This window comes from Diorhabda carinulata, chromosome 9 (genome assembly GCF_026250575.1).
Source record: "Diorhabda carinulata isolate Delta chromosome 9, icDioCari1.1, whole genome shotgun sequence".
Lineage (NCBI taxonomy): Eukaryota > Metazoa > Arthropoda > Insecta > Coleoptera > Chrysomelidae > Diorhabda > Diorhabda carinulata.
Genome location: NC_079468.1, coordinates 19,162,749 through 19,179,604, shown reverse-complemented (window position 1 = coordinate 19,179,604; position 16,856 = coordinate 19,162,749). Strand labels below are relative to the sequence as shown.

Below are 16,856 nucleotides of genomic sequence, written 5' to 3'. Positions count from 1 at the left end.
GAGCTCCTGACTTTTTTCAGGTGGTCATATTATGTAGACAAGGAGTCTCCATGATAAATTATTTCATGTAACCTACCTGTTTTAGACACCGCTTTCACATCTTGAGAATGACCCAGAGGTCTATTTTAAGCGTTATATGAAATTTTTGATAATTGATATTAGTTTGGGAAAGAAGATTTTTCATTGAGAATTCTCTCCTCATGTGGAATTTTCGTTTATGAATTTCCTGTTCACGATAGTTTAAATAAATTATTTCATGTAACCTACTAGTTTAAGACATCTCTTTCACATTCTGAGAATGACTCAGAAGTCTATTTTAAGCGTTATTTGAAATTTTTGATAATTGAGATTAGTTTGGGAAAGAAGATTTTTCATTGAGAATTCTCTCCTCACGTGGAATTTTCGTTTATGAATTTCCTGTTCACGATAGTTTAAATAAATTATTTCATGTAACCTACTAGTTTAAGACATCTCTTTCACATTCTGAGAATGACTCAGAAGTCTATTTTAAGCGTTATTTGAAATTTTTGATAATTGATATTAGTTTGGGAAAGAAGATTTTTCATTGAGAATTCTCTCCTCACGTGGAATTTTCGTTTATGAATTTCCTGTTCACGATAGTTTAAATAAATTATTTCATGTAACCTACTAGTTTAAGACATCTCTTTCACATTCTGAGAATGACTCAGAAGTCTATTTTAAGCGTTATTTGAAATTTTTGATAATTGAGATTAGTTTGGGAAAGAAGATTTTTCATTGAGAATTCTCTCCTCATGTGGAATTTTCGTTTATGAATTTCCTGTTCACGATAGTTTAAATAAATTATTTCATGTAACCTACTAGTTTAAGACATCTCTTTCACATTCTGAGAATGACTCAGAAGTCTATTTTAAGCGTTATTTGAAATTTTTGATAATTGAGATTAGTTTGGTAAAGAAGATTTTTCATTGAGGATTTTCTCCTCATGGAGCATTCTAGAATTTCTTGTTCACAGTTACTTAGATATTTGAAAATAGAGTGAATTCATTTTATGTTCATCTCCATTTCTTTATAACTCTTCTACAACTACTGCAAAGAGGTTTTAATTTTCTTCACATATTTTCGACTAGAATTCAAACAAGTGTGCAATTATGTAGAATTCTTTGGGTTTATTTTTCGTTTGGATTTGGAGTATTATTTGCTTTGTTAAAAAAAGTTCCTATCATTTTTAATAAACAAAGTAATTTTCTGTCAACATAGGGCATATTTTTCATAAATACTATATTTTATTAAGAGTTTTTAGTGATATAGTGAACTAACATTTTTTGCGGTTGGGTTAACGAACTTCAATTAAAAAAAAAGTGGCAAATTATAAGTCAAAACAGATAAATGGATATCTTTATCCATATTTACTCTTATTTCTAGAATTTGAAAAATATGTATCATGAAGAAAACCCACAACACTGTTCTTGATACCCGTTATTAAAGTTTCGTGAGACTATCACATCTAGATCATCAAATTTTTGTCCAAAAATACAGAACCCGAAATAATATAGATATTAGCGTCATTTATGGTTACGTATAGTTTGACAAAAATTTGATCTAATATTCCTGAAACTAGGATAACATGTTATTTTTTATAATTAAGGTAAGCAAATTATCTATCATTTTGTATGAGTATTTCCTGTCCTTAGAACCATTGTGTCTGGAACCCCCACGCAATAATTTTTTTATTTTAAACTGCATCATTTTTCAACGTTTATCTGGGTAGTAGATGCATTTATAACATTTAGCCCTAATTAAAGGGTAATCAAAGTATAGACCACTCCTTCGTCGAATTCGCGATGTTTAAGAAAAAAAAACTTGTAAGAAAATTGAGGATAAAAAAATATAGTGTGAGCTTGACTTCCTACGGGTTTGAATAGAAAAATATAATGAAACTAATTAACACAATAAAAATAAAACTTGCTACTTATTTCATAATTAATCAATCAAACTAAGAAGAAAAATATCGAATTTAATATAGGAATAGAATAAATAACGAAAACTGTTGACTGTTCATTTGAAGTTGCTAGGTGTTAACTTTTTTACGATCACAAGAAAAATATTTTCAGTAATTTTAACTATAGTTTCACCATCTAATCATTTCATCCAATGCTTGATCATTATATAGGATACTACCCGTTAATTCAGAATAATCAACAGTCTAAGAACCTTATGCAGCTAAGCTCTACTACTTAAGCCTGCTCACTAGCAATCGATAACTGACAGCATGCGCAATACTCTTCTGGACTTTACTCACTATAGTAGACATTTTCTCTCAGACCTTGACTGCGGAAGGAAATTTTATGTAACGACAATGGAACCGACTTATTAAATTGTGTAGTGCCAACTTTTGAATTTATTTGATTGCTTAAAGTGGATGGAAACTAAAGTCCAAACACTACTTGGGTGAATATGACGGATTAATGGGAGCATTGAATTTATTGGAATTGAATTATTTTTATCTTTTGGAACGACTTCTTCTAATAACTTTCTTTGGGTTGTGATTTTATAGGTTCGATCACTGGTACTTTACATAGTACATATAGGGCTTTCTTATTAACAATTGGGAATATCTTAATTGTTATATACATATTTATATAAAAATATTGAGATTCACTTTAAATTATCTAGACGTAAGAACTCTATGAGTATAGAGTTCTAAAGTTTCACTTTTTATCATTTATTAAGGGGTTGTAGTTCAAAAAAATACTTTGGATCATTGAAAAGTCCGGATTTATTAACCAGTTGGCGTAAAGTTGAATTGAATTGAGACTTTATCTACATATTTATATGCAATTTAAAATAAGATCACTCATTTCTTATACACATGGTATGTCGCCAACCAAACATGCAGATCCTTTTGTTGATCTTTTCGATTATTAAGACAACCATAGTTTGAAGCGATTTTAACTAGATGAGAAAAAATAAGAGAAGATTTGTCAAGAAATAAGTGGAAGAATTATGGTATAGTGTATTTTAGTTATTGAAGATGATTGCTCTATTTTCGTGATGGTTTCAATCTGTCTCCGAGTACAAACTCGGCAAATCAAATTGTTCTTTAATGCTATTTATATTATCTTAAGTTTCATGTTTGACCTTCTAGAACTTCTTCTCAATTAACCTTCCATTAGTCGCGCGTGTATCTACGAGATACATGGCTAACTTTTTGCTAAATATTTATTTATGTAATAGCTCTAGAAAATGGAGATTTGCAGTAGTTCTCGGCAGATGTATCTCGAAGCCTTTCCTAGCTAGAAGTACAATCGGCTGATTTCACTTTTACAACCCCTGGCCACCCTAAACCCGTTCAACCGCCGGATTTGTATCTGCTAGATACAGCGCGACCAAAAGCGGCAGTTTATCTTCAGATTTAGTTGGGACAAGTTCTCGTTCATTTTGACGTTTTGTAATTATCCAAACGTAAATTTTATTGTTTTTAAGTGTTTATTTGTTTATTTGGATATACAAAAAATTAAACGTTGTGGCGTCGAACGAAGTGAAAGAAGATGCTTCAAAAAAGCCAGAAATAATATCATTTTATAACAACACAAAATCCGGCGTTGGTGTGGTCGACAAGCTTTGCGCTACTTATAATGTTGCTAGATCAACTAAGAGGTGGCCTATGGTAATTTTTTACCATTTACTGAACGTAGCTGGAATCAACTCGCGGGTGATATTTCTTGGAAACAAAAATACGTTTGTCACAAGAAGAGAATATTTGAAAAAATAGCCTTGCTAGACGAACAACTAAAAGTGAGGGCCCAAATAAAAAGTCTTCCACGACAAACCAAAGATTTGCTCAAAAATTACAAAACCTTGGAAGTACAAAAGTACAACAAGAAGTTCAAGAGGCAACACCTGGACCAAGTAAAAGAAAACGATGCGAACCATGCTATGTAGAAAATAAGAAAACGTCAGTGTCTGCATATTGTTGTAAAAAATGTGGAATTCATTTATGTATAAAACTCCATACAAATATAATTTGTAATAAATGTTATAATAAAGAAATTGAAGAGGGTGATTATTCCGTATAAATTTTATTTTATAAGTTTGTAAAATATTTTCAATAAATAATGTAACTTTAAACCTAGTTCTGGCGATAACCTAATTAAAATTTTACACATTTTACATATAAAATAATTACTTTTGCAAAAATGTTAAATTAAAAGTGGAGAAAAAAAGTATTCATATAAAATTTGCTGTATTAATATATTAAAAATAATAATAACAAAAAAAAATTATTTGATATATGTATCTGCTAGATACAACGCGACCAAATACGTTAGAAATACCCGCGCGCCTAATGGAAGGTTAAAGAGCTTCTAGAAGAAGTAACTCTTTATATTGTTCTTAAGAATCTAGTTGGTAATAGATTTTTCCATTAGCAGAATACTGAAGAAACCGAATATCTGTCACTGCGAGATCCACAATCTTCTAGTCTTATCAACTTGTAGTCGCTATAGTCTTAAAAGAGAGGGTGGTCCAAATATTTGACTCCATATTACTCAGAGTTACTCCTAGCATTTTTATAAACAGTAAATAATCTACTGGAGGTAGTAGAAGTTTTACAAGTAGACCTATGATATAGATAAACATAGAGCACGTGGTTATGATGAATGATCATTTTTTTGTCGTAGCACTATTTTATATAAGTTTGAATTGAAATTACTTTCGAACATTTATGAACAATTTCCTAAATTAAGTAACCTTGACGATTACCGATAAATTCTGATACCAACTGACATTGTTCATTGAAGATTCAAAACCTTTTGAGTGCACTGCGTTTTAAAGAGCATTTATACTTGTTGGTTAAAAATATATGTTACTACTTTGCGAATACATACAATTTGTATATTCCTTTAAAAACCTATGAAATGTAATAACTTCATAAACATGCGAAGCTACTGAGATAAAATGTAAAATACCTCCATTTTATCTAGTGATTGGAATGGACGGAGCATCAACTTTCATAAGAATTGTCCCATTTCATAACTAAAAAATTTTACTTATTAATGAGACCTTGAATTTTACAGTTCTTTTGACTCTGTACGACTCATATCACTTGAAGTTTATGTCAAAATAATGAGAATTTATCCGTTATCGGTTTCACGCACGCAATAAAGTATTATTTGAACGTCTTATCTTTTAACCACATTCTCCTTGAATTAATTTTACACAGGAAAGGTAACAATCGAACTCTTATCAGTCCAATAAAACCAATTTACGATCAAACTAAAGCGCTTTTTAACCATTTGAACAGGACATAATCTTTCATTTCCATTACTTAGTTACAACCAGACCGATAACACTCTGTATACAAAACAGGACTTTTAAACACCCCGTTATCATCGAGTTTTGACGTTTGATATCTTATTAAGGCGCCATATCTCAACTCAGTTGGCCACTATTAATTAAGTCGAAAAACCATTTTAGGTGTTAGGTCTCTAATATCTAATCTATGTTGTACTATCCCATTAATGGATGACCATCAATAGCAATTGTCTTTTGTTGGCGTTAAATATGTGACAGAACAATAGAAATATTCTGTGAAAGTGTCACTGATTTGGACGCTTATTCTCACTTTAGTATTAACCATTTATATTTTCTTCACTTCTAGTTTGCTAGGATATAATATTCTTAATAAAATTATTCGAAACAGTTATTAATTGAAATGAGTCTATCCAAAAGGAGTGAAAAATCACAATACACAATTTTAATCAGTAGTACTCAAATAGTATAGAATAAAAAATTTCTAATAAACAAGCGGGATAAGTACTGAGTATTAAATACAAAGACAAACTTATTTCAATACTTAGATGTGAAAATCTTTATGCTCCTACTGAATACACTGTTTAAATCACCCTACACCAACACTCACATTTACATTGTCTGACGCGCGTTTCGATAACCAAGTTATCGTCTTCAGAGACTTCCTGAGACCCTCAGTCAACCTAGCCAACGGTTCCAGAAATTCCAACTTACTTTATGCTCCTGCTTAAACAAAAACAGAATCATTGATTCTAAATGTTTTTTTGTTGATATGGGGCTATTCTTTCAGCTTAATTTTTTGTACACCCGTTTTCAATATTGGAGTGTTTTAGATATCCAAAAACTCTGGACCGCTTTCAAGCTTAACACAGAATCATTAGTTGCTTGAATTGTAAATAATATCCATATATATGTTACTCCAAATGGATTATTAATCTGGAAAAACTATAGGCACGAATACTTTTCTGCACTTTTCGATAAGGACAAAATAACCATGAACTGTACAAGAAAATTGTAACAGTTATCTAAGAAATTGTGGTTGATACTTTCTTATGAATCAAGTGGAACCAAAAAAAATGAGAGAAAACTATTTTATGATTTTCGATTTGGCGAAACATTATTATCAATCCATGTTGTTATTTGTTCCTATCGACTCTATTGAGTGTGTAAAGTAAATTCGAAGATATTCCATTATCGCACACTAGACACGTGTTACGAGGTCACCTAAATGAGAAACTAGAATAATCTGTTACAAAAACGTTCCTATAATTCCGATTTGAATATTTCTTGACTCTCTGGATATTCATTAAGAAACATTTCAGATATTTATTGGATATTAAAGGCAGGATTTGCCACAACTAATACTGTTTATGTGAAGTGCAGTAACCTGCAGTCATTGAGGATCGAGAGTAAATTGACTATGTACGTCGTAGTCATAAAAATGGTTTGACCTAATTTCTTCATCTTCGCAAGGGTTGAAATATGTCTCCTGATCACATTGAAAGCTTCCATAAATGTAGGTCCACAAACATGGTCAATATCACCACTATTAGGTAAAGTGAAGTAAATTGCAGCTGATCGACTACGGTCATTAGGATCTTCATAAGGGCCTGAGGACAAAAAATCCTTAAAATCTGTTTGTTTCAATAAAATGATTTGCACTTTACTCCATGAAAAAATGACTACACTATAATTACACACATTTTATATAAATGAATCATTCGGCTCGCTTTCCTGATTTTTATTTTTGAATATCGCTTGAATTATGATATACTGAATCTGGTGTTTCCCCGAGTTTGCTCAAAATTCTCTATTTTAATTCTCCATATGTAGCTACTTCGAACCTTCAGAATATACGTTTCGTTTCAAATTTGAAGCTCAGTTAAGACACATTAGGAACATTCCTAGACTTCTCAATTAACGGAATATCAACTCTGGAAAATCTCACATAATATCCTTGTATAATGAGCAGTTACTATACCTGACCACAATTTCCTTCAGTATACTTTCTATTTATAATCTCTTCAATCATATATTATGGCGGTTACATAATTTACAGAATACCACGATTATATCGCCACGCACAGTTGAACTATTTGTTTTTTCTAAAACAGAATTTATTTCCCCGTAGCCCAAAAATCATCATTTTGCTTAGTTTTCCACGATATATGTGGAACTTTGTATTTCGGTGGTGGAAAGTGTATACAATGTCATATCCGTGGTCTGAAATAATTTTTTATCATTGTCAAAAACACGTATATGTGTCGAATTTTAAGTCAATTTCTCATTTCTCCTCATAGCTTCGTTGCTGGTGACTTTACATAAAAAAAGTTAATTTTTTTTTCTTGTCATTAAAAAACCTACAAACGTAGATTCTGCACGTTGAAAAATATGAATTAGTTCAAGAGATAAACGAAAATAACAATGACTATTGTTGTTTCTAGATAAACAATTATAAAGGAGTTTAGTTATCGTCATTGAGTCTTATAATTGTGCCAAAATATTATGAACTATCAAAAAATGACGTGTGCAAAAGCTGGAGATTGAACGTTTAATGGTTCATGACTTAAGACCTTATAAATATAAATTTTTGAAAAAAAAATTCCCTTGTTTGCAAAGTTCCATTTTTTCGCATACGCAACGCATAGACCAAGTTTTTTGTTATTGCTGTTAGTTTGTTTATAAGGTCATAAGTCATAAACCATTAAATGTACAATCTCCAGCTTTTGCACACGCCACAATCACAAGACTCAATGACAATAAATAAACTCCTTTATAATTGTTTATCTAGAAACAACAATAGTCATTGTTATTTTCGTTTATCTCTCGAACTAATTCACAACTTGAAACAACGTGCAGCATATACTTTTGTAGGTTTTTTATGACAAGAAAAATAGGATTGAACACATTATAGGTGTTTTTGACAAAAAATTATTTCAGACCACGGATAAAGATATGTCTTTGTACACTCTTTCCACCACCGAAATACAAAGTTTCACATATATCGTGGAAAATTAAGCGATTTTTCCTAAATTGCCTGGAGAATCGCCTTTTTGAAAATAATAAATCTCATTATTCGCCGTTTCACTCTCGATAAAAGTGAAATATTATTTGTCGTTGATAATGATTTCCAAACGTTAGTGGGCGAAAGCTCGTTTTGATTTTTGTTGCATTTTTTGATTCTCAGAATATTTGGGTGATGATTTTTGAACTACATTCTGTTCTTTTAGAATGTTGCTTACATATTTCTCATCGATTTTAAATTTTCCACCCAATTTTCGCAAACTGACTCCTAGTTTTCCTTGAGCCGCCTTAACCAAAGCTTTTCTTTTCTTTTTCGGCATTTTTCGGCATTCTTCTGCTTTTTTGCCTGATCCTGAATTTCCTTCAATCGAAACACTTGTCTCAACACGCCGGCAGATATAAATAATTGTTTGTCTAGCTATTCCCATCACATATGAAAACGAGATACACTTAATAACATCTCAGACAATGCTAAGCTGTCTGAAATTGTACAGATTTTTTGTCTCCACACCATTAAGTACCAACTTCAGGCTTTTAACAATTATGCAGATTCATGAGTTGGTTCAATAGCCAAATAAAAAATATGCAAGGAGCCTCTATTCGAGGCCTGAATAAGCAGAGAGATAAAAAAATAATAAGTAGGAAAAACTCGGGTGTATAACTTGATCTTTTACTATAAGTCCCACTTATTGTTAATTTAAAACCCTAAATCTTCTATTCGACAGTAATTCAACTATTCTCTTCATAATTAAACAATGTCGAATGTAATAAAAAAATAATAATAACGTTTTAAGACGTGACAACAAATTTCTTGTAATCGCGGTTTTAAGGAGTGTTAATGTATGTATGCACAATAATACGAGAAAAAGTATCATCACTCTCCATAAAGTCATTTATATAGATTATAAAACCATTGCGGTAGTAATAAATAAAACAGAGTTGTATTCAAACAGTTTTCCATCATATATCGAAAAAGCTACTTCGTTTGAATGGAAACCATCAAATTTATGATGAAATTAGATCTATAATGTCCATTTGTTTGTCTTATTTTGAAGTAGGAATTCTAGAAATTACGTTTTGGTTGAATTTAAACTATTTCAAAGAAGACGTATATAAATAAAAACTAATTATTCGAACTATCTTCTAATCATTAAAATCTATAAATTTTTTGTTTTATTATCAAAATATAACTTTATTCATGATCGACTGGTAGTTGGTCAACATTGAAGATGAAAATGTGTTCATATTATCCAAGTGATGCTGCTACTGACTTAAACGGTACTACTCTGTCCGTATTACAAATTGGAACCACATTAATCCGGTACAAAAAAGAATTGTCGGCTATTATAACACTAATAGATGTCACTTAAAACATCGCTTGTTGGTTTGTAGTTTATTTTTGATATAAATTTTCAATGAACGATTAATTGTGTAATTTGTAAACCGTCCTTAAAGCGTATTAGTACTTCTTTTAAATGTTAAGAATGTTTGTTTATTGTCGCCGTAAGAAGTTATTCTTGATTAATTACAGGAAAGTGCAACGTTTATATTTAACAATATGAGGCGGTATATCACTCACGACAAAATAAAACTGGAACACTGGATCTATATATCTCTCGTGGCTTGTATTATATCTTTGAACCTGAACATATATCCAATTGAAGTCAAATAATATACGCTGGAGGATGCAAGTTTCATTTTTTATTTATATGTTTTGGAATCATTCTTTCAAAATTATTATTTCAATCATGAATTTCTAATAGATATCAATAATTAACAAGCTAAATTGTTTGTGTCATGAAGGAGAATAAACTACAAAATTATATGAAAATATGAAGAACTTCACTATACATATACAGGGTATATCACGATTAGTCAATATCATACATAGATATTGCAATGTGAAGGTTTTTATTTAGGTTTTGAAATACATACATTCCTCCAATACATTTTGGAGGAATGGAGGTACCTCCAAAACATGTGATTTCAACGGATCAACCGCAGCTTCACGTTGACATCGCAATTTATTTTTGATCTGCTGGAATGGGAAGAAATCATTGGGTGCAAAACAAGGACTCTTGGGCGGACGACCAATCAATTAGATGTTTTGACTGTTCAAAAGCGTTTTTGTTTGAACTGATTTGTGGGAGCTAAAATTGTCGTGGTTTCCCTGATGTTTTCGAGCACTTCTGGCAAATAAATACTGGTGTACCATTCAGAATTGATTGTCCATGTCCATTTATTCCAAAAAACCAGGCGACCATTTGTTTCGAGGTGCTTCGTGCGCGAAGATTTTTTGTTGGATTTAGCTCGTCTTGAAAGACCCATCCAGTCCATTGTTGTTTAGTTTCGAGCTCATAGATCCATGATTCGTCACAGCAGTTTTCTAAAACAGCATCAACAACATATTTTCTAGCGATTCTGGACGACCTTCACAAAATTCATCCTGTAGCGAAGTGCGAACACAATTTCATTAGGAAAACCAGCGAAAGACTGTGGCTCGAAATGATGCTTCATCGCACTCTGCTGTTGGTTTAATCCATGTCGAAAGTCATAGAAAATATTAGGACGAAAATGTTCATGATGTTATTCCATTTTTGACCAAATGAATGTGTCTGTAAAAAACTCAAATAAAACTCGTGTGACAACACGTTCTGAGTAAGCTCACCATTAAAATGTCAACCTTTATGATGACATTTTTTGCTGAAATTGTTAAGGTAAACTTCAAGAAAAAACCACGATTATTTCATGGAAAAAGTTACTGTTCTTGTAGAAGAAACGCCCTATCAAGAAATGTAGCTCTACTGCTCAATTCAAAGAAAGTATTTCGATTTTTAAATCTGTACAAAATAAGAAAATATGTGTTAAAAATTATAACATACATAATATGCGAGGGCGGACAAAACAAAGTGTGTTTGAATCAACGAAATTGCCTTGAAGGTATTATATTTCAACTTGAGATACACTAAGTTTAATAAGGGCTGAGATACTATGAGGGTGGTAAACGCCTTAAGCATTTGCTAACGAGAACTTGAAAGGGTTAGTAATGGTCTCGTGATAAAGTCGGCACCTTTGAATTTGTCGTTTTCGTAAATATATGGACTTTTTACTGGAGGGATGGTTAAGAATTTAGAGAAACTGTATTGATTTTCTCATTTTTCATTTTAAGCCCTCAGGTATTGTTCAGGTAATTTCTTTTGAAATTGAAAGTAATGAAGATACTTCTATTTATGTGATTTTCCCACACAATATACTCAGTTTATTGTAGTGCTAACAGTTAAGTTGTGTTTAATAAATAGAAGATTTGAAGTGAAAACATTTTAATGAAAAAAGTTTCTAGTAGATAAGACGAAAGAACATCAGTTAAAACACAATTGACTCACCTTATTGGTTCCAATTTTGTAGTACTCTACCAATTCTATCTAGTTATATGCCTTCCTACTGTTGATCCTCATAATTTCTTACATTTTGTATCTTTGCAGGTATTACAAGAATGGCACAGTCTCTAAAATAGTAAATTTAGCACTTTCGCATATCTCAGAAAACATCAGGACCGTTACTCGTCCTTAACTGAACAATTTTTAAAACAATATGCACCAGGGCAAAGAGATTTCATCGAAAACATGATTATTGGAACATCTTAAGCTTATTGTGCAGTTCTTATTGTAGCTTCTGGTACTGGAGAATTCAAGGCAGGTATTTCTAAGAATGGACAAACACGTGGACACGCACTTCTTGTATTCACACTTGGAGTAAAACAACTTATTGTTGGTGTAAACAAAATGGACTCCAATGAACCACGATACAGCGAAGTGCATTTTGAAGAAATCAAGAAATACGTTTCCTCTTATATTAAGAAGATTGGTTACAACCCTGTTGCCGTTGCTTTCGTACCAATTTCAGGAAGGCACGAATATGACATGTTGGAGCAATCTGACAAAATGCCATGGTTCAAGAGATGAACGTGAAAAAGCTTATGGTGAATGTTTGATTGATGCTCTAGATACCATTCTCCTCCCGAGTCGCCCTCTTCGACTTCCACTTCAGAACGTCTACAAAATTGGTGGTATTGGTAACGGTAACAGTTGGTCGTGTTGAAACTGGTGTTTTAAAATCAGTTATGGTAGTAGTTTTTGCCCCAGATAACTTGACCACAGAAGTAAAATCTGTTGCTGCAGACTCCAAAAAAAATCCACCAAAGAGAGCATCAGACTTCACCGCTCAAGTCATAATCCTGGTCAAATTTCCAATGGTTAAATTCCTATCCCCGATTGTCACACAGTCCACATTGCCTGTAAATTTGCTGAAATCAAAGAAAAAGTAGATCATTCTGGAAAGACAACTGAAGATATCCCCAAAGACATCAAATCTGGTGATGCTGCCATTGTCAATCTAGTCATCAAGAGTATAAGCTTCAAAGATCCTGGTGCAGGAAAAGTCATAAAAGCTACAGAAAAAGTACAAAAGAATAAGTAACCTTTGTCAACTTGACGCTAATTTTCATATATTCACTTTTTCAAACGTTATTTACTTTGACTTTAAGAAGAAAAACAATTATATTTCTTGAGTTTCTTTGAAATTGTTCTCAACGTGCAGCAATAATCAATATTGATGTGTTGTTCATGTAATAAGAGAAAAATAATAATTTCGATTTCACGAAACCAGAATGGGTTCAAATAATTTTAAAAAATTCGTATCATTCATACATCTTCTAAGAATTTGATATAATTAGAAACAAAGTAAAGGAATTTCTTTAGACGTTTCAATTAGTAAGTATTGAGACATCTTAAATAGTTTTTTTTTATTGAGAATCCTTATTTTTTTCTTTCGATTAGTCGTAATGAAGCACGGAATGTAAAAAAGATAAACGAGACTCATTTCCCACGTCACATCACAATCTGCCCTCACACTCTACCTTTACAGCCTCCTTATAAGGCCCTTTTCTGCTACTAATGAAGTCGTTCAAATAAGTCGCAATATCGATGTAATTTCGTAGCCATTCCATTGTTTCTTGTCCGCAAATATCGATAAGAGCGTCACTGCAAACATTGGCCACCGTAGAAGAGACAGCAAAATCCCATTAACATCAGACTCAATTTGCAGATAACCCCCAGTTGAAGTCTTGATATTTATCGTTGTTATTGTGAAATCGTACATGGATTTGAGTTCTTTTCTGTTAATTTAATGCCATCTACTTATCTGTCTTTTGTTTCCTTATTTCATTCACTTTTTGGGAAAGTAGTTTATTTGTAAATACAAGTAATTACATGAAGATAATTATGTTATTAATATGGCCAAAATTCGATGTGAACAGAATAAAACAAGATTGAGAAATCTGATCAGCTTACTTCTAGAAAGTACAGATAATACCAAGAATTATTATTGAATTATTGAATGTAATTTTCTATTAACGAAAGCTCTGATCAATTTCTAAAATCATATTATTGATGTAGTTTCAATTTTGGGGACAGCAGAAAGTTACAAGGATTCAAATGAGAATTCTGTTCATTGGGAATCCTTTCAATGAGATCAACATTACGGTTTCTTCAATTGATCTTTTCTTCATCTGTGAGATTATAGTCGCTTCTTTACACATCTTTTCACACAAAATCATTAAGGCCGCTCGACATTCTACAAGATAGCGTGCAAGAAAAAATATTGTATAGATCAATATTGCACATTGCTAAACAATATGCCATTACATCACGGCTTCCTGTAATCAAAACTATACAAGTAAAAGTGAACAAATCCCTAACATCAAGTTTCATTAAATATTATGTGACGGAATTGAAAATCAATTAACAAAACTAAGTACATCACGATAACTGCGGCAGCCTTGCTTTTGGAGCCTATCCGAATCAATTACTGAACTTTATCTGAGCATACTTTTGATTAAGAAGTTTTTTAAGTAGAGGCTCTACACGAGCAGATTTATCTTCAACGTCTTCTAGCCTGTTAAAAACGATTCTGTACAACTAGAACATTATGCACTAGATAATCAATTTTATCTATATTCCTTTTCCACCTTTTCAAAAGTAATATTTGAATATTCACCCAGCTTACCATAAAAGCTGCTCTGAATTCCGATGCACACACAAATCATTATCTTCTATAATATTCAACAAGTTTTCAATTTACCATGGATTTGATTCTGAATGACAAAGCTTGATTCATCCACGTTTTGATTCTCAGCTGCCTAAACGACTAACAGGCCCAACCACTGTTTTATGATAAACATGAACAGTGTATTTGACCGTAACGAAAACAATGAAAAGCTCCACTTTCTCCACCATTTTCTAATCAATTTTTTTTTTCTTTTGCAGCAAAGAATTACTTTCTATTTGGAAGGATATTCAGTCTCTCCTCGATTGATGTATGAAAGACGTCGTGTTGATCAGGACATTCGATATCTCTCATAGGTTAAGATAGGAAACTGGTGATTGATTAAGTCTTTTTCAAAAACTCGTCGACGTCTTCGCCTTCCTTTTCGATTCTGATTGTACTTTTCATAACATGACGGAGAACACAAAATTGTGCTTATTGAAATGAAGGAATCTCTTGTAATACGTCAAACACTTCCAGTAAAATTGAAGATACTCTCCAATACTCACACGTTAACAATTATAGGTCTATGAAACGAATTTTGACAGACAACTTTCATGTAATATTATTACTAGAAGCCGTCGACATAAATCAATTTGAAATTTGCTATCATCTATTCCGTCTATTATTGCTTTCATCTTTTTTCTTATATATTTTATGCAAATAAATACCTTTCCGAATTAATGCCATATTATTTTCCGCAAACTTTCTTTATGTTTCAATAGTTGTTCTGCTTTTCAAGACGTCATTTTCGTTTTATAGGTTTAAATGATAAAACTAGTTTGAAATTGTTATAATTCTATTTTACTGATCAAGAAAAGTATATAATAAGAAGTTTTATCTTTGAGGTTATTGATATTGGAATTAGAATTGAAAAACAGCAAAATTTACCACCAAAATTCTCATATCATTTCAGTAATAATCTCTTTTGAACGCAAACAGAAATACGTATTTCAACGTTCTTTCAGTATTCTTAATGATTATCCAAGAAAGTGTAGGTGAATATTTTGATTTATGAACGGGTTATTTATAACAATCTACATTCTAGATATGATCTTACTCCTCCTTTATGAGTTCATATATCGTTAAAGTTGACGTTAGTGTCCCAAAGGCACATAGAATTAGAGCGTACTCCTCATCTACCCTAGTATAAATCAGGGCCGGACGAAGATCAGACCTATAATACAAGAAAAATATATCATAATAATGAAAAATCCATTTCCGTGTGTGTAATCTTTCATTGATGTATTGAAAACATACTATCGGGATCATAATAGGTTCATAAATTAATCCTGATCAATGAATCCAGAACTTAAGGCCCTTTAATGAATTTGCTGTTAACAAAATACTTCTTCTCTATTTATCAACAATTGAGGTGATAAAAGTGTTACGTGTTTTGGAAATCAATTATGTACTTTCCATCAATTAGGTAGTCGTGGGCTTAACTATAATGAAAACATTTTATTATCATTATGGTCACGGAAAAGAGTGAGCCATCCTACAAATTAAATACATCTTTTCTGTCTTTGCTTCTATAGACTCGTACCTCGGAAATCATTTCTTTAAAGAAGTCCTTTCTCGGAGCATTTTTTCAAGATCCTCAAACAGATAGTACTCTGAAGAATATACTGGGCGAATAAGCGATTGGAATTATCATAAACTTGGCAGTCGATTGTTGCGTTTTTCTCGATCGGTCCAACCAGATGACTTGAATGACCTTTTTATTCTAGTGTGTGAGGAAGTGGTGAATCGAGACTTCCACTTCGATTTATTGATGAGTCATTGCTTGTTTCAATGGTGAGCAAACATATTCCGAACTATAAGGATAGTATTGAAAGGTTCCGACTCCAACCTGAAAATGTAGTTTACTTAGGAATAATATTTGCGCTGGCGTTAAGAGAATGTCTCAAATATTTCAGACAGTTTGGAGGTTTAGTTTCTGTTTGAAAATCGTGAATATTTTCCTTGAAATTTTCATAAAATATTTATTATAAGAAGGGAATATGTCTACGCAATTGAAAGAGGAGTAAGACACTATGTACGGAGACTCTGCACTATCTTCAACTACCGTAGAATTTTGCTATGAAATGACCAAAGACATGTGTAGGCTATCCGCGCGTTAGGTACCGTGTTAGTTGACTTTAGACCACAAGCGTTTTATTACCGAGTTTTAGGGATGATAAGTCGGATTTTTTGTAGCGGATCACAACTGTAGATGAAACGTGAGTCCTCCACTACATTCCTAAAGCGAAAAAACAGTTAAGACAGTGGGTTGCAAAGAACGAACCTGCTCCGAAACGGGCAAAGAAGAATGGCTAAAAAAATTATACAAACTTAAAATATGTTGTAAATAATATAATAATGATTATGGAAGAGAATGTCTTATTCATTTGTTAGTTCTGAGACTTTTCAAACAACCCTAGTAAGCTCAATCATCA

The 16,856-nt window shown here is 32.1% G+C and overlaps 1 pseudogene; it reads left to right on the top strand.

Annotated features, from left to right (window-relative positions):
* Positions 1 to 2,314: 2,314 nt before the first annotated feature.
* LOC130897735 (elongation factor 1-alpha-like) lies at positions 2,315 to 12,792 on the top strand (annotated as a pseudogene).
* Positions 12,793 to 16,856: the final 4,064 nt, after the last annotated feature.